Source organism: Psammomys obesus, unplaced genomic scaffold (assembly GCF_907164565.1).
Source record: "Psammomys obesus unplaced genomic scaffold, mPsaObe1.curated_primary_1811, whole genome shotgun sequence".
Lineage (NCBI taxonomy): Eukaryota > Metazoa > Chordata > Mammalia > Rodentia > Muridae > Psammomys > Psammomys obesus.
The window spans coordinates 3,285,229-3,303,820 of record NW_026591918.1 but is presented as its reverse complement, the minus strand read 5'-3'; the positions used below and the strand labels follow the sequence as shown (position 1 = coordinate 3,303,820).

General features: G+C 51.9%; 1 protein-coding gene across 5 annotated transcripts in view; it reads right to left on the bottom strand.

Annotated features, from left to right (window-relative positions):
* Positions 1-18,592, bottom strand: part of Zmiz1 (zinc finger MIZ-type containing 1) — a 201,262-nt gene that overhangs the window by 170,605 nt on the left and 12,065 nt on the right. The window contains exon 1 of one of the 5 annotated variants that reach the window (XM_055612237.1): positions 5,150-5,165. The exons of the other annotated variants lie outside the window; for them this stretch is intronic. The gene's annotated coding sequence lies outside the window, so the exon portion shown is untranslated. Of the gene's footprint in view, positions 1-5,149; positions 5,166-18,592 lie in introns of those variants that run through there. 5 annotated transcript variants of the gene reach the window in all.

The window sequence follows — 18,592 nt, the reverse complement described above, 5'->3', positions numbered from 1 at the left end:
TATCGTGTGTGCGCCCGCCCACCAGCCCCTCTTCCCTTGCTGGCAGGAGGGCGACATCTCGTCACTGGCTCCTTGCACATCCTCTTCCTTGTCCTTGCATCAGTGTAGCTTGCCCTGTTTTCCTCCTCCACCCTGTGTGCTTCCGGGCCCTGCTCACCTCATTTTATAACCTCCTCTTCACTGTTGCCCACTCCACAAGTACCTTCAGGCACCAAATGAATTCCGGCCCCAGGGCCTTTGCACTTACCTTTCCCTCTGACATTCCATGCCCACACTGTGACCAGCTCTAGCTTCCCAAGAGGTCCTTCCCTGTGGTGCCCTTATCTAAAACACGTGCCCTTCTGTAACAACACTCAACGCCATCAAAGCCGATTCATTATGCACATTATTTATTCTGCCCTCTACGGTCCTACCCCATCTCTGCCCAATAGCAACAATAACAATAACACCTAGTCAGGCTGGTCTCTGCGATCGTGTCCAGTGGCTGGCCCAAAATGGTAACTCAGGGTTTGCTGAAAGAAAAAAGTGAATGAACATATACAAACTCCTCCACTTCCTGGATAAGGATGCTGAGAACTGAGAACAGCCACGACTGTCTGGGCATTTGTGAGGCAGCGGTAGAACCCAGGCTTTCTGAGGCCCAGAGTCAGACCAGAAGGATACTCAGTTCCACAGGGAAAAAAAACAAAAACAAAAACAAAAAAAACAAAACAAAAAACAGAAACAAAAAAAGAAAAAAAAGAAAAACAATATAGATGGCTTCCACATCTCCTTTGAGACTCAAATGCCACCTCTCTGCCTACCACATCCTGTCCTTGGAGCCAAGCTAGCCTCTGCAAGGGCCAGACTGGATCCTGGCCATCCTTTCAAGGACCCCTGCTTGAGCCAGTCCAGGTCCCTTCCTCAGGATGCCCAGTAACTCACAACCTGCCTTGAGCTGATGGGGAGAGTTAAGGGCAGGAGAGGCCTGTGTCCTGGGGTGGGGCAGGATGAGGGGGCCAAGCCAAATTCAGGTCACATTGCTGCACTCACAGCCCTGTGAGGGCTAAAAATAGCCATGTTTATGCTTGCAGGGCTGGGACTCTGCCTCTCAGTCAGCGGGCTCAGGAACTTTCCTGCCATCCCAGGAGACCTGGTCCAAGCCAGACATTGGCCCAGACTTTCTGGGTTGGCTGCTGCCTCTGTTTTTAGGGAGGGTAAAGACACACTGAGTAGGCACATGGCACTGCATGTGTGTTTTGAGAAGTGTGTTTGAGTGATAGAGGAGTTGGCCAGATCCTGGCCCAACCAGTTTATCTCAAAGCCTCCAGGATCATGGTGGCATGGCATCTGGGAGGCAGATGGAAAGCTTACTTGCTGTGTGCCTAGGGCAGGTCACTAGCTTCCCCTGGTCCTTAGTTAGCTCATTCACTGTGCCAACTACCGGTGGGGTACAGTCACCTGTTCCCCACAGCGCATGCTTAGTACAGAGGGCCAGCTACCCGTAGCACCATGTCCATGTTGGCAGCAGGGAGCTAGGCGAGACGTGAGGCCACCCCTGGGCCCCACAGCAGTCTTCACCCAGACGATGGCACACCTGCTAAGACAGCTGTCACCTGACCCTCTGCCTCCTCTTCTCCCTCCCTGACCCGGTTTACGCTGGACTTTAACATCCAAGGAGAAGGTGGCGGGCCCTTTCTAGAGAGAACCTTTATGCACAGCTGACATGCTCTCCGACCTGCAACCCCACTGGCCTGGCTATGCCGCCTAAAACACACAGGCCTGTCACTGCCACACAAGCCCAGGCACAGAAGCCAGGACCTTCTATCTCTGCTGGAGAGGCCTGCCCTGCCCCCTTCTTCTGGAGGTGTACTCCACATTCACTAGCTCTCCTGTTGCCTATCCCTTAGCTTGTCCTTACGCTTTCCTCCCTCCATTTCTGGCCCAGAAATCACCCTTACTTCCCACTTCCCCATCAGCGTGAGCTCAGCTCCCTGCCTGCACTGCATAAGCCCCTCCCTTAGACAGACAGCAGCTCCCTTGGGCCGAGCCCTTTCCCTCCTCAACCCAAGCACACAGGGCTGGCCGGGAAGGCCTGTGCGAGTCTGGGCTGAATCACCCTCAAGGGGAGAGCTCGAGTCTCCTTTCTCTTTGCCCCAGCGAAGTAAGTGAATAACCCCACAGCCCCCTTCAATGCTTCCCAAGACTCTGCTATATACAGTCAGCTTTGGCTCTGCCCCTGCCTTCCCCAGACTCCTGTCCTCCTAGGGTGCTCAGGAGGCAGAAGCTGCTCCTCAGACCTGCAGCTCTCTGCCTGGCTTCCAAGGCTCCTGTTCAGCTGGGCTGACAGTGGCTCATGATTAGTAAGCCCCAGGATCCGTGTGCTGGGCCTCAGACCCTATACCTCATGGACCACAGTGGGGTTCTGGGGCCTATAAAAGTAGTCTCTCTGGAACACACTGCACAACAGCTGTGTGAATAGGATCTAGAGGCTTCATCTCTTAGTGAGTCCTCTAAGGTGTGATTGCTGTTTAAGGCCACCGTGTTGCATACTGAGGCCCTAGTTAGTTCTATGGCTACAAACCTGATGTCCTCTCTAGACTCTTTCTGCTGGAAACAGGACATCCCTCAGGATGTCAAAGGATGTCAGCTCAAAGGCCTCATCATCTGGGAAGCCCTCCCTGACGGCCCTTCCCTACCAGGCTGACTGCAGCCTGTTCTCTTGGCAGGGCTCATTAGACACCCATGCTATGGAAAGCTCCTTGCCTGTTTTGTTCCCAGTGAGTCTCTGAGCTCCTGGGCTGGGCCACTCCTCCAGGGCCTGGCACATGTTATCACAGCAGCAGTTGGAACCAGCTGTGGTAGGATCAGCTCAATGGGCTGTTCTAGCTATTCCCACGACTTGCCCCTTGGAGTAAGAGGAAGCTGGCTGACCCCTATAATGCACCAATAGCCACCACCCCTCCTTCCGCAGCACAGGATCAAGTGTTAGAGGCGAGGGGTTACTTCCTTAAGCTATGGACACAAGGATCTTGGGGGAAGAGACTTCCAAAGCCCTGGGACAAGCAAGGGTCCCAGGCTGGGCACAGAGGCACCCTGATGGCACACGGTGGAGGACCTGTGTGATGAGACCCTTCTTCCTGAGGCTCCTGCAGCCGGAAGAGCAAACACAGGCTGAGCATCCAGAGGTAGGTCCTGGGGTTCCAGAGACCAGGGAGGAAGAAGCTCCTCACGGGCAGCCTAGGGAAGTACAAGAGCACCTTGTTCAGAGCAGTGAGGTCCCTATTCCAGAAGGCCCCCCAAACCACTGATCTCCCAGCACCAGCACAATGAATTTCTTTCTATGCCATGTCAGGTCTCAGTAGGTCAGCGACACCATGGCTGTGACAGAGGGACCCCCTGTCCCAGTTCTATCTGTAACCCAAGAGTCCTTACACTCTGCTTTCTGGAAGATCCAAGCCCTTTCCCTGCTGTTTGGCTTCTGTTTATCTCATCTGTCTGGCACTCCTGCCATCTCCATCCAGAGCCCCAGCAAGTTCCTTGTTGAATCACACTCTGGTTGTTGATCTCAAAAATTTCTCAGCTTCCTTGAGAGCCTAAACCTCCCCATAATCTCCTCTTACAACCAACCTCCTTGCTGGTGAAGTTGATCTGGGGGGGTCAGAGCTCTGAAGGAAGCTGAGACGTCATTCTTCTGTGTGTGTGTGTATGTATGTGTTTGTATGTGTGTGTGTTATGTGTGAGAGTACATTTGTGTGTGAGCATGTGTGGTGTGCCTGTGTGCTTCGAGGGCACGTAGGCATGCATGTGCACGTGGCTGTCTGTGTCCTCATAAGCACTCCAACCTCAGCAGGCTCCTCAAGCCTCCAGGCTTTGAGGGTCACTTGAGCTCAAATCCCAGATCTGTGCCTGACCAGATGGATGAGCTTGGATACCCTACAAATACTCATTCATGTTCAGTCGCAAGAGCCTTCAAGGTATGTGATGTTTCCATTCCTATCCCCATTTAACAAAGGAAGGAACCTGAACAGGGTAGCCTAGTTGGCAAACTCAAGAGCTGGGATCTGGGGCCCAGAAGCTGGCTCCAGAATGTGTATACCAGCCATCACATCATGCTGCGTCTGAACGTCTACTATCCCTTTTCCCCATGCATCCAGGCTTTAGCCTGGTTCATTTCCTCACTTCACATAAACGTCAGGGTTTGTCTACAGTTTCAAGCCTGCGTCCACACAGATTGTCCTAGCTAACCTGCACTGCTTCTAGCTCATGCATACACTTTCCTTCTAGCTGATCCCCACACCCCTAAGCTCAAACTTTCACTCCAGGCTTTCATCTGGAGATCTGAGTCTCTCTAAACCAGTGGTTCCCAACCTGTGGGTCATGATTCCTCCCCTGGAGGGTTGAACAACCCTTTCACAGGGGCAACCTAAGGCCATCGGAAAACACAGATAGTTGCATTACTATTCATAGCAGTACAAAATTACAGTTATGAAGTAGTAATGAGAACAATTTTATGGTGGGGGGGGTCACCATAACATGAGGAACTGTACTAAAGGGTCACAAGCATTAGGAAGGTTGATAAGCACTGCTATTACTTGCTCAAAACTGACGTGGTAGCTGCGTGATCCATGAGACCACTCCAGAGACCTCTGGTCCTCATGCCTCCTGTCCATGTTGGTCTGAGCAGCTCTGAATAACGGGCCCCAGGGGAAAGCCTCCGGGAGGATGTGGAGGCCCCCGTAACAATCCCTCTTCCTCACACTAATGTGGGGGCACCGGCAACATTCAAGCAGCCCATGGAGAGGGCCAGGCAGACCACATCTGTAGTGCGCACAAAAGCCCAAAGTGACAGAAATTGATAAAAACTTCACGGTGCCACTGACACCCCATCTATCAAAGGCCCCAAATCTCATTCTCTGCTTGCCTCCAATTTCTATCAGAGCTTGCCAGCTGCACATTTATTGAGAAGTTTGTGAGCTGACAGGCACTGTATTACCAACATTAATGATGCATCAGTCTCTAGAATTACTGGGGAAACAGTCCAGTTGATTTCATTATCACCCCAAGTTCTCCACATTTCATTTGATGCCTCGCAGGTATGAACAAGGACCAACGTCAATAAACAAAGGTGCGGGGCCAAGTGACCCCAGGCAGGAGAACCCAAACTTACACAGAGAATGTATGAACACTAGGGCCTCCCACTCCCTCCGTGACAGCTGAAGGTCCTCAGGCTTAGCAGGTGGCATTCACCAGGACAATGGATCAAGGGCCAAGGTCAGGCTTCCCATTCGTGCCTAGAGGGAGGTGGCCTTGAGGAGGCAGAAATAGACAGTGATGTCATATTTAGGTGCCTCTTAGCTGGGGCAGGAAGCTGGCCCCATGTACAACCCATCATCATCTGTGGCCACAGCCCAACTGGATCCACGCCTGTGACAGGCTCGCCGCTCTGCCGCTCTCCAGGGACAAATGGGACTGCAGATGTGCAAGGTGTTATCTCATCCCTACTCTGTCCTTTGCCCACTGGCCCCAGCCACACTGGTCTCTTTTTCAACTTCTCAGCCTTTTCCCACACTGTTACCCCCACACACACCACACACCCCACCATCATCTCATAGCTTAATCCCAAAACCCACCTCCCAGAGCTTCCTCCTCAGCACCTGTTTCTTTCTTGACCAACTCAGTGGGTTTAGTAAAAATGTGACTAGTTGGCTTCTTTACCTGTGCTTTCTCTCTGGCTCCCCACAGACAAGAATCTTAACTTCGGCGTCACCATCTTGTTCTTAGCGCCTGGCAGAGCCTTGGCCTCAGTATACCCCAAGCCCCTGTGCACCCCCGAATGTGGTGATTGATAAGGAAATTTTGGAAAGACATCAGTTGTTTCAGAGCTGACCTGCCTCTCCTGGTGGACAGAGCTGTGGCACACATTGTCATATCTAGCTCCCTGTAGGGGCCTGTCCTCCTCCTGACCATTCTGCTTCCCCTAGAAACATTCCAGACAGCAGGACCACCAGCAGGCAGCTGAGGACTTGAGATCAGGAGCCAGGATCAAATTTTGCTCCTGTCAAACCCATAACAGCACTAACTTCTGCCAACCACCTGACCCAGAAGACAGGCAGGAGTGAGAGGCCTAGGGTCTTGGCTGTCTCTAGGGACTTTTGGGTTCCCCAACAGTAAAGATGGGTCCCTAGTTCAACATGAGCAGTGCCCTCTTACAGTAGCTTTGGTCTTTCTATCTGTAAATGTTTCAAGCCGACGAAGAGGGGTGAGATCTGGAGAGCCAGGAAGAGACCCCAGAATGGCTTGGGCCCATTAGACCTGGCCTCTGGGAAAGAAAGACTCATTGCCCTGCAAGGCTATAGAAGCCCATGGCATCCTCGGGTGAAAAGATGCTGGGAGTATCCTCTTCACTGACGTGGTTGCTTCAGCCAGAGAAATGCAGGTCCAGAGACAGTGAAGCTCAGTGCTTCGGGTGAAGCGGCACTCGAGTGCCAGAAAGACAAAAATGCCTGCAGCTGTCCTACACACCAGCTGGACGGCAGGAAGGCCAAGGCAGCCAGGCAAGGAAAGGCCAGGCAGTTAGGGTTGTCTCTGCAGAAGAGCCCCATCAGGAAGCGAGCTCAGAAGCACAGCCCTGGACCTCTTGGGGCAGACTCCAAACCATGGGTATTATGGTTATTATTGTTATTTAGTGCTATCTGGAATTAAATCAGGGGAACATTTGACTTAATAGATAGTGTTCTGACTTGAAAATAGAGTTTTCCCTTGAAATAAATATTACTGACATGATTTATTTACGAGCATTCACCATGGGACTGGCTCAACACTGAGCACTAAGCATACATTATTGTATTTCATCCCCCTAACAACTCCACTGTCCCCATGAAATGAGTATGCCAGACTTCCCGGGATCCTGCAGGTGAGAAGGGCAGTGTGAATCCAGAGAGCTACAGGGTCACGTGCCTTTCACTGTGAGCAGCACAGACCTCTCACCAACATTCAGCCTAGTCACTTTCTGTATGAGCAAGTACATGTGCGAACGGGTGGGCGCACACACGCAGTGCCAGCACCCAGCATTCTCACAGGCAGGTGTAAACGGGTGTTCAGGTGTGTGTCTGTGAGCACACCTGTGGTGACCAGAAGTCAAACTTGTCTGTTATTTCTTAGTAGCTGTCAGGCACCTTGATTTCTGAGGATTGTTGTTGTTAGTGTTAATGTTGTTGTGGTGGTGGTTGGGGCAGGACCTGGGCCACAGCACATACGTGGAGGTCAGAGGACGACTTTTCAGAGTAGGTTCTCTCTTTTTACCTTAATGTGGGTTCCAGGACTGAAGCCCAGGTTGCCAGTCTTGAGTGGCAAGCTCCTTTACCCACTGAGTCAACTGCCCAGCCCATGACCTTGTGTGTGTGTGTGTGTGTGTGTGTGTGTGTGTGTGTGTAAGCTGGGGCTCAACAATTAGGGTAAACTGGCTGGTCACCAAGATCCAGGGTCCTCCAATCTCTGCCACCCCAGTGCTGAGGTCATAAGAACCATGCTACCATACCTGGTTTTTCACCTGAAGGCAGGTCCTCATGTTTGTGCAACAAGGGCTTTACTGACTGAATGATTTCCCAGCGTACATACTTTCTAAAGAGGACACTGAAGCCAGAAGGTATTGGACTTGTACCAAATCACTCACCCAGTTGGCGGGGCCAGGCCACATGATGCAGCTACTGTGGGCTTCCATTTTCAAAAGAGCCTGGGAAGTGTGTCGTCAACATAGCTCTGCAGCCAAGCATAGGATGCACCCAAACTAGAGGAGCCTAAGGGTGATGGTGGAGAGTTGGGGCCTGCCTGTCTGCCTGCCTCCTCTGGAGAATGGTAACCACTTGGGCAACTAGAAACTTCCAACTCCTAGGACCCAGCTCAGGTGCTCCTTCAAAGCTACAAAAAGGGCAGGGGGTTCCAGCCATCACAGCACAAGTCAGTACCAGCACAGGCAGACTGTATACCTTATGCTTCTTGCACACTTAGGGCACCAGGCTGCAGCCTCAGTAAACAGGGCCAGGAGCAGCTGGACTCACCCAGCAGGCTCGTTCTGGGGAAGCCAGTCGGAAGAAGGGCGCCTTGGCATTTCAGCAGCGCTCTCTTACTCAGGCAGGTCTTTCTGTCCAAAGGGCAGCTTTGACGTGCAGAACAGGCTGTGGTGTCAATATGAGTCCAGCATTGTCCGGCTGGGGACAGACAATGCCCTCGGCAGACTGTTTATTTATAAATCCACCCAGTGCTTACCGCTGCCCTACTCTCTCCAAATGCAAATTGAACGGCCTTCTTCCTGTAAGCCAAACAGGCTTGCTCAAGCTGATAAAAATCATCCAGAAAGTTCTCTTTATCTCCCAAATACAGAGAGTCCTCACACACACACACACACATCTAGAAAGAGGCAGATGCCTTCCCATTGCTGTCTAGGGCTAGCCTAGGAAGCAGGACCATGGCAGGGGCCACCAAGAAGGCAATGGAGAGAGACTTCTCATCTAGAAACCTGCCCTCAAGTCTTGCTGTAGTTACTCCATGACAGCACACCATTAAGTCTGTTTGTCATGAAGATATGAAACTTCCTTCTTTACAGTTCCCTGGAGAATTAAATTGAGATAATCACAGAAATTGTGTGAGAGGACCTAGTAAGTGCACTGTTTGTGATGGTGGCTAAGACTGAAAGATAACTGTCACCATCGACTAGAGCCTGAGCCTGCCTGGACTAGAGCTACCCTGCATCTTGCTGGGAAGCTACAGAATGATCCCATCCACTCTCTGGGCCTTAGTTTCTTCTACTGTTCATGAGCACCAAGGAACCAGTGTCCTATTGGCTGGCAATTGAGCCCCTCAACGGCAGTATTATGATCTAATACTTTTGGGGTTGGGAGAAGACAAATAATCAAAGCTCCAGAGATAACAGTGAAGAGATTCAGAAGATTGAGAAGACCGTGGACCAGAGTGGCAGAGTGGTCAGGAAGGGCCACCTGGAGAAAGAAATATTCAAGGGTTGCTTTAAAAATGGAGTGGCCAGTTCCCTGGACTCTCTTCCCCCATCAAGAAAAACAAAATTTATTAAAAAAAATCAACAACCCACAATAAGTCCCATCTTACAGGAAAGCTACCTAGAAAGCCTCTGCTCTTGGAGTCTAGACCCAATAGCACAGCACACAGGCACGTGCCTTGCGTCAGGCTTGCTGGGGATTGGGTAAGGGTGCATCATTGGCTAGATTCATAAAGGCCTCCAAAAACTGCAGAGGAGGCACAAGCAAACACGACAGTCACCAGAGACTGACAGGAGCACATCGGAACCTCTCGTCGAGGGTCCAAGGCTCTGGATCAAGAATCGCAATGCCACCGTGACAGCGCACATGCAGGCTGACTGGAGCCCTGCTGACAGAGGGACAGCCTTTAACTTTTGACGTGTGGTCTCCCAGCATGCTCACCTGGAGCCAGGTCTGTCAGCACGGACTGGTTCATAGAAGGGAACATGGAGGAAGCCCAAGGGAAGGCCATAAAATGGCCATGCCAATACGGACCAGCTTTCCAGACAGATAAACAGATACCAGTGTCAACTCACAGAGGTGTATTCCCTCTCTTGACTCCTCACCGCACCCAACAGGACACTCTCCTCTACTTCCGGAGGCAGAGCCATCTCCTAGCTCCACCCCTAGTGGCCCTCCCACCCAGTACAGGGCTGCTGGCTGGTTCTGAAGACACCCTTGGGAGATAGTTATCAGGGCTCCAGTCTCCTCCTCCAGCCTTGGTGGTTCCCTGCCACCACATTAATCTCCCAGAATGTCACTCAGCCCCTGTCCTCCCTGTAGGAGCCCCCCACTCCTACCCAGTCAACACCTTACTCTGACCTGCCACCTGCCTTTTCTTGGGTGGTACTCATCATTTACAGTTACAATTCCAGGCACTGATTGAACATCCTGAGTCCCCACAAGTATCCCTCCCTCCCTTCACACCCTTCCATCCCTTCTCCCATCTTGCCAAAGCCACTCCATTTTTAAAGTATCCCTTAAATGCCCCTTCCTCCAGGTTGCTCTCCTTGCCCACTCTGGTCTTCTCACTCTTCTGAACCATGTTGCTGTCATCTCTGGAGCTCTGGGTATTTATCTTCTCTGCTCTGCCCGGTGGCTAAGGCTAACCATCCCATTTAAACTATGAAACTCAAGGTCAAGGTGTCCATATTATTTGCCCACCCTCCATTCAAGACATATCAGTAGCTATACCCTGATGGCCCTGGGCCAGGGAAGACAGGAGGCAAGCCTAGAAGCTGCTGGTGGTGAGAGAAATTCAGGAATGAGGGTGAGCCAGTAGAAGTTTCCCCACGGGAGCCCACAAAGCATAGGGCCTCACTTGAGTGGGTTCTCCCAATGGAGTGACGCTGTGTCAGACAGAGTTCAAGACAAAGAAGCTGAGCATGTGCTGCCACCCCCACTCTACTGTGGGGACAGTTTTGACATCCTGGCAGAGACATCATCAGGTACAGACTGCTCAGGAAACCTCGAGCTTCAGCAAGGCCACCTATCCCCATGGATGAGGCAAAGCAGAAGGTGGCTGACCAGAGGGGACACCAGGGTCCCTGATTTAGGCAGCACCCACAAGCCTCATCTGTTCCTAACATGGTGGCAGCCTATGGGGTTGGCACTCTTGTGCCTTCCCAGATGGACTGGCTGTGAGAGATACACTCTTCCTGGCTGGAGGCCTAGCAGCCTGGCCCTTCTGCACAACTCTCAGCAGCTTCACCAATGGTTCCATTGTGCTCATGCTGAAGAGCTCCTCTGGGGCTGGGCACAGAGTTCTGGAGGGGTAAACAAATGGGATCCTGCATGCCAGAGTGGCGTCTCTGACCATGTTCCCATCTCCAGCTGTCCCCTGGTGTGCTTTCCAGGCCCACTGTACCACACTCGACCACCCCTACTCACCCACCTCAGCTCACCCACCCTTGCCCCCAGGAGGGACAGAAAGGCCTTCTTTTGCTCCTAGCATCTCTTCTGATCTAAAGTAGAACACCCGTATGTCTTCAGCATTCATGCCACAGCCCCAGGAGATGCCCCGGTCTGCCTAGGTGCTGGGGACAACCCCTTCTGCTTAGGGCCTCTATTGTCCCACCACTTCAGGGATTTTGGAAATAAGAGGCATTCAAGGAACTGAGTGTGAGCCATTGATTCCCATGTTTTCCCATTCGTGAGGTGAAGTGGCTAACTGAGCAATGGCACACTGTGTCCTGGGTCCCATATGCAATCTAACTGACCATGCCTGAACAAAACAAAACAAACAAACAAACAAACAAACAGAAACAGTGGCAGGGCTTGCCTGGGGCATCCGAGGTTCCCCAGGCAGGCAAGAGGGAGAAGAAGGCAGCACAGGGGCAAAGTGGGCTGTCCGTGGCTGCAGAAGCCTTAAAAGCTAGTAAAAGGTTTAATTCTGCATAATGACTTACAAAGTGACAAGTAAAATAGATTTACCGTGACAGCTTGAAAGGAAAACCAAAGAAATAAAATTACACTCCATCTCTTCCCGGATCTTTGCAACCTGTCCCCTCCCTTCAGAAAACCAGGAGCTCTGGAGGGCCCACATGGTCAAGAGGACATGAAAGAAAAGAGTGGTGGCCTGGGAGCGTGATGGAGACAAAGGCAGGAGCTGGTCCACAGTCCCGGTGCAGCTGAGGGTTGGCGTGGGGTGCCTGCCCTGCAGATAATGAGTTCCTAGCCTTCCAAGCCAAACTCTACAATGTACTGACAAAGGCATTTTTCCGGTGCACCTGAGTATATGCGCACACACAGCACAAACTTTCCATGTCTACCAGAACCCAGGACTTCCACCTCTACCTGCCTCCTACGGGGTCTAGCACAGTGATCCCAAGGAACCTTCCAGCTTTCAGGACTCTCAGGGGCTTCATTGTCTACCCTGCCACAAACCAAGGATGCCACATTAGCCCTCCATTGCAAAACAAGACGAGAGAGAGCAAGAGCCAGCAAGCGTATCTTGGAAAGGCAAGTGAGCTGAAAGGCCAGCCCCGCTCTCTGTCCCCACAGGCGTCTTGGAAGCTGTTCCCACAAGGGTCAAGGGCCACAGATCAGGACCACTGAGCTCCAAAGGGTGAGAACAGAGTGCTTGGAATAGTTCTGCCTCTGCCTTGGACCACAGAAGCTCTCCAATAAGCAAAGACCCTTTCATCGCCCTAGGGCAAACGGCCCAGGCAATACTCAGGGCTCCAGTCGCTACGCACAGAATGTTACTCAGGCACACCAACAGACAGATCAAAACAAAGGGTCAGGCCAGAGGGATGGCTCAGCAGGCACCAACCTGCCACGGAGCCTAGTGGAAGAAAAGAACTGACTCCTAAGAGTCGTCCTCTGACCTCCACACACAACACACAAGATGAGGCGCATGTGCTCCCGTGCGCGCACACACACGTGCACACGCGCGCACACACACACGTGCACACGCGCGCGCGCACACACACACACACACAGTCAGCAGAAGGCTTCCTCTAAGGAGAAAGCTCCAGAGACGTGGTGCTGAGCTCCACTCAAAGTCTAGTAAATGGATGTGATCTCCCGTTGTAGAGGTCACCACTCCAGAAACAAGCCAAAAAGACCCTACCTGGAGCCCAGTGGGTGTCCCAGAAACGGAGAGCCACCGTGGGCAAGGGTGGACTGGAATGCCTCTGCAGTGGGATGCAGAGGTGGCTGCATCTGCAGTGAGACCTGGCTTGACCCACCCCCAGGGCCCAGGAGCAGCCAGCGGAGAAATGATGGCATTGAAGGGAAGGACCACAGTCAGAGCTTGGCCTGGGGACATGGTCCCAGCTACAGCCTCCCGCAGCCTGTGCCCTGATCTGGTAAGAACTGGCAGGGTAGAGTCCAGCAAGGGTTATAGATTACCTCATGTACCTTCCACTTCTCATTGCCACCCAGCAACTCTAGGCTTGGTGAAATGAAATGCTGTCCTGTGTCTTTAACTGAAAGAGCCAGGGACGTGCCCAGGCAGGCCTGGACACCATGTTTACCCGGCAGAAGGTGGCCCTCCCTCTGCCCTCCCCAGAGCTGGCAAGCCAGGGCCATTTGCCATAGACTCGCCTGGTGTGTAGGCTGCCTATGTGGCCCAGGCCCCAGATCTGCCCAGGGTCTTGCCCAAGAGGCCCTTCGGCCTGGCCAGGCTGCTAAAACTGAGGCAGTTCTCCAAGCCAGCAAAACCAGGCCAGTCAGCAGGGCAGGTGTCTACAGACCTGGCCCCTTCGCACATAACAACCTTGCCCTGGAGGTGTTCTGAAAGCCAGACCTGGGAAGCTCCACTCCATCTGGGAAGGGGAAGAAGGTTAAGGAAGCACAGAGGGTTTGGGCCAGGCTCATGGGCCAAGCTGCGATCCCAGCTCTGAGGTAGTTCATTCCTCTTGAATGCGAGGACGTTTATTCCAAACCGCAAAACCCACCAGTGCTGTGTCAAAGGTGGCGTCACTTATTATTCACTGTGCGGAGAGCCTTCTGGAATGCTTGCTAGCTGCCAGATGTGGTGCAGGATGTTGGCGAGTGGAAGCTGAAAGTGGCGGCCATCCTGACGGCAAAGGCTGTCACAGAAATCAGCAAGTGCCTGGGAAACCAGGGTGCGAGGGCAGCTCGTACTTGACCTGGCTGGTCACTAGTGCAGGCTGCGGCTTAAAGCAGGCTTTGCAGCAAGCCTAGGAGTCCCCCAGGCAGACAGGACAGAGGAAACAGATATGCACATACAGGTGAAAACATGGCTGGGCTGAATAACAGGTGGCCCTGAAAGCCAGGCTTCGGTGTGGTAAGGCACAAAGGAGAAGTAAGCAAAGGGAGCAGGTGCCACTAGCTCAGGTACCTTTTATTTAGACCCACTCAGGTGGCTGAGGGGAGAGAGGGCAGGGGTTATTGATTATATGGAGGATGCCATAGAGGGCTTTGGAAATCAGAAGGTGGAGTCCAGAGCTCTCTGTGTCCTACCACAACTCAAGTTCCTGGGACAGAAACCCAGTGTCATGGTTGCAGTCCTAGGGTGACATCAAGGTGACCTCCAAGTTGCAGCCAGAGCAGCGAGGCGATGACAACCCTAGTCTGAGTCTGACGGTGACCTTATGCAAATCAAAATAAAGGCTTCCCTCCTCCCAAAACACTTGACCACCATTTTCCAGGATGTTATTTAACAGATATATAGTCTGCAGGGAGCTACAGCATAAGCACCACCTGTGCAGCCTGCAGCCTGGTCTACCGTGCAGAGCTATCCTGGTACACACAGTGCCTGTGAGCAGACACTGCAGAGCGTTGGAGGCCTGGGGCTCACAGGTACAAGCAGCAGCTAAAATCCTAGAGGCAGAGGTAAAAATCACAAACAAACAAACAAACAAACAAACCACAAACCACTTACCAAAGTGAAGAACAACCAAGGTAGAATTTGCTAATCTTCCCTGCTTTTTTTGGCATGAGAAATATAAATAAAATGAGACATGTATTTAGTACTCTATGGGATCCAAAAGAAAAAACAAAGTAGCTACTCAAACAAGGCAAATAAAGGAAATACTCAAGCAGGAAACAGAAAGCACCGGTTTGACAGCTAGATACTAGTCAAAAGTAAGAAATCAGCGATAGTCTCAGGGCTTCCAAAGAAAGATAACTTTTTTTTTAAGATTCTCAAAAGCATAATGTTAGTGGTAAAACATGTTGGGAACCCCACACCCTGAGAGTCTGGGTTTTTTTGTGCACTAGAGTCATCTGGATGATGGCAGAGGCTTCCTTGCAAGCACTCAAGGCTACACCCAGATTGACTCAGGGCTTCTCCGCTCCAGGCGCTGTCTGGGGACATATCTCAAAGCAGGAAGAAGGCAGAGCACTGGCGGGCCCCCAAAGGGAGCTCAGCACACAGAGAAGTAAGAGGTTCCATCTCTCACTGCCAAACTGTGAAGAGCTGGTTTCCGCACTGTGCACAACCCCCAGGGCTGGGAAGATAGCTCAAAGAGTTAAGAGCTTAGGCCTGAGTTTGATTTCCCAGAACCTATGTAAAAACGGCTGGCTCACTTGTCATTCCAGTGCTTTGAAGGCAGAGACAAGTAGATCTCTGGCTCACTGCCAGCCAGCTAGGCCAGTGAGAGACCCTGACTCAAAAAACAAATAAACAACAAACACGTAACAACAACAAAAATGATAGGTCCAGCAGACGGCTCAGGAGGTAAAGCTATTGCTTTACCAGCCTGGTGACCTGAGGTCAGTTCTAGGATACAGACCCCATAAAGTTGTTCTTGGGCCCTCTGACCACCACACATACACTGTAGCACGCACAACCACATACGCACACACTGGGCACACATATGTATACTCACTAATAATAAATGATTTTAAAACAAATAACAACAAAACGACAAACAGCACCCGAGGAATAACATCTGAGATGGTCTTCTAACCTTAACAAGCAATTGCACAGACTCACACTCACCTGCAAAGTGGGAATCTCCCTGAAGTGAGACCTGACATGAAAGCTGAGTGGGAGGGGCTCTAGTGTGAGGACCCTGCCTACTGGGAAAACAAAAGGCTCCATCAGGCTTCCAAAAGCATTCCAGATGCAGGCATGGACTCGGGGTCCCGCGGTGCAGGGAGAGCACAGGGCTTGTCTAGATCTGGAGGCAGAGAGGTAGCAGGAGAGTCGGTAGGCCCTGGCCAGAGCTACTTCCAGACTCCAGTGCTACCCGGAAATAAGACACAAAGCTGGCAACAGCAGGGAGGAGAGACCTGTCTGGATGTCTCCTGTCCTCTAAGTCAGAACAGAAGTAAAAAACGGTTGCTCCTTCTTCCTTTATCCCTCCTCTGTCCCTCCCTCCTTCCTTCTTTCCTTCTTTCCTTCCTTCCTTCCTTCCTTCTTTCCTTTCTTCCTTCCTTCCTTCCTTCCTTCTTTCCTTTCTTCCTTCCTCTTTTCTTTCTTTCTTTTCCTTCTTCCTATCTCTGCCTCCCTCCCCCCTTTCTGCTTCCATTTGTGCTGGAGTGGAACTCTGATTCGGGTCTGTTAGGTAAGCATTCTACTACTGAGCTATATAAACCACAGCACTTGGACTTATATTTCCTCTCAAATTTTTTGGACATCTCCAGGCTACAGCCTGCCACTGACAGTCCCACTGAGTGTGCCTGGGCACCAGAGAACTCAAGCAGCCTCCTTGGCCTCCTCACCCTCACTCCCTGACTGTTTTATAGATTAGTAAACTGAGCTGGAAGGACATGAAGCTTTTTCCTCCAGGCCCTACTGGTCCCAGGCATAGGGGATAGCTGGTCTACCTCTAAAAGCTTTATAAAAAGCCAAAGGAGGTGTTGGCAGCCAAGGCCATTCTCCGTAGCCGGGCATTGGGTGTGCATGGCAGTGGGGCCTGGACTAGCTGCTTGACTCTCAGCCTGGCTTCTTTGTCACGTGTGGACAGGGCTGAGCCCAGGTGCAAGTGGCGGGCTTGCACTGCTGGGCTGTGGCGGAGGCTGCAGGCAATGAGGCAGAGAGAGGAAACAGTAAGAACGTGCTGCTCATCTACGACGTGGTCAGGGGACATCCTCTGAGGCTACTGGGGACATGTCAGACCTTAGAGGACAGGGCAGTGTCCCCTGAGCATGACACCAGGAGGCAGGGCTGGCACTGTCCAGCAAAGTCAAGGGCCACTCTGACCCACGCTGGCTCAGGCCACCCTCATGCTGATGGAAAGTGACCCAGGGCATGTGCTGGCTCAGACCAGAGTCAGCTGGCCTGCTTCGCTCACAACCCCTTCACCCTCTACTCTCTGCCATCCTGGCCAAGGGGACTTCCTTCTGTGTGCCTCTGCAGTCACAGGGATCCTTGGGAAAGACCAGGGAAGTCAGGCTACAGAGGCTCAGGTCTAGACCCTGGATCAAGTATCTTGTTGGGGAAATAGATGAGAGAAAGTGGGAAAACTGAGTTCTGAAGAGGGTAAAGGGACTGTCTGTCACAGAAGACAGATTTAAGTTAAGGGTGCATGCTAAGCATCCGATCTCTCCATCTTCCTGAAGGGTAAACTGAGGCTGCGAGACAGGAAAGTGCCTGCCACAGGCAACTTGGAGTTAGAAAGAACCCCAGGACAGTCATCCTGGGTCCATCTCATGGAACCAAGACAGAGCCGCCTTCTCTGACCCCAACCTCAAGTTCAGGAAGTTGCAACACTTCCTTGTTTCCATAGTAACCAGCTACTGCTGCAGGAATACACTGAAATGTTTTCGTTACCTCCTCTGTGCCGGCCCTGGGCCAACCTGTGAGGACATGGGCGGAAAGAGGGGGTGTGAAGGGAGGCACAGGCCCAGCCCCGGCCTGGGACGAGGACAAGCAACTAAGAGAGCAGAGGGGAGGAGAGGAGAGGGAGAATCTTCGGGAGAGAGTTTCCCAGCATGTGACACTATCAGAAGGAGCTAAGCTTTTGACCTGCTTCTTAGGGATGAGCAGGAGTGCACCAGACTGAACGAAGAGGCTAGAGAAAAATGTCAAGGCTCCAGGGCTTGAGGTACTTGGCACATAAGAAAACCGTGGTGTGCTGTGCGAGCCTAGTGGCTCAGCTGCTTGGGAGGCACGTTGAAGGTAAGGATGAAAGGCCCACCTGTACTGCAGAATAAGCTCAAGGTCAGTTTGGGCAAATAAGTGAGATCTTGTTTCCAAATAAGAAGTTAGTAGGGATTGAGATGGAGCTCAATACATGAAACACTCTGTTTGACCCTCAACCCTGAATAACCCATATATGATGGGGCCTGCCTAGGGTCCCAGCACTTGGAAGGCAGCAGCTGGAGGATCAGGAATTCAAGTTCACCCTCAGCTTACATTGTGAGTGCCAAGCCAGAAACCAGTCTCCAAAAGTGGGGGAGGGGACTTCAGTGGTAGAGTGCTCACTTAAGCATGGGTAAGGCCCTGGGTAAGTACTAAGGTTTAGTCCTTAGTACTACAAAGGAAAGAGAGAAGAAAGAGAGAGGTGGAGGCAGGGGACTGGAACTCAGTAAAGAAAGCAGGGGGGATTAAGGGTTGAGCACTGGCTGAACCAGTCTCTACCAATCGCAGACACTTCTCATCTCCAAGTGTATAATGGGTGACAGGGTAGATACTGTAGCAGGAGAGATGACAACCCTAAAGGGTTCCAGAGGCTACTCTTTCCCAGGGAAGAGGCCTGGGGATTGGACAAAATCCACAGCCTACTTCTCAGACTAGTGAGAGACACAACCCTAGTGCCCATGCTCCCTGACGCTCACAGGGAAGCAGATTGGCCCAAGTGATGAAGACTTTAAGAACCTTAAGAACCACGCAGAGGGTTGCTGTTCTGCCTGTAGCTCCTCATTCTGTGTGCACTTGGTCCAGCAGAGATGAGGACAGCCTCAGAGAGTGGAGGATGGAGGCAGAGAGAGGCCTAACTGCTGAGGTTGGAGCACCCAGCATCTTGCTAGCTTTGCTTCTCCTCTCTGGGCCTCAGTTCCCTAACTAGAAAGTAGAGACAGGCTTTCCTGCTCCCTCCTGGCCCCATCCTCTAGCCACCTATGGATCTGGAGGTTCTGGGAAGATTCATGTCACCTGACACTGCAGCAACAAATCCAAACTGTGGTCTAGGACAAGGCAA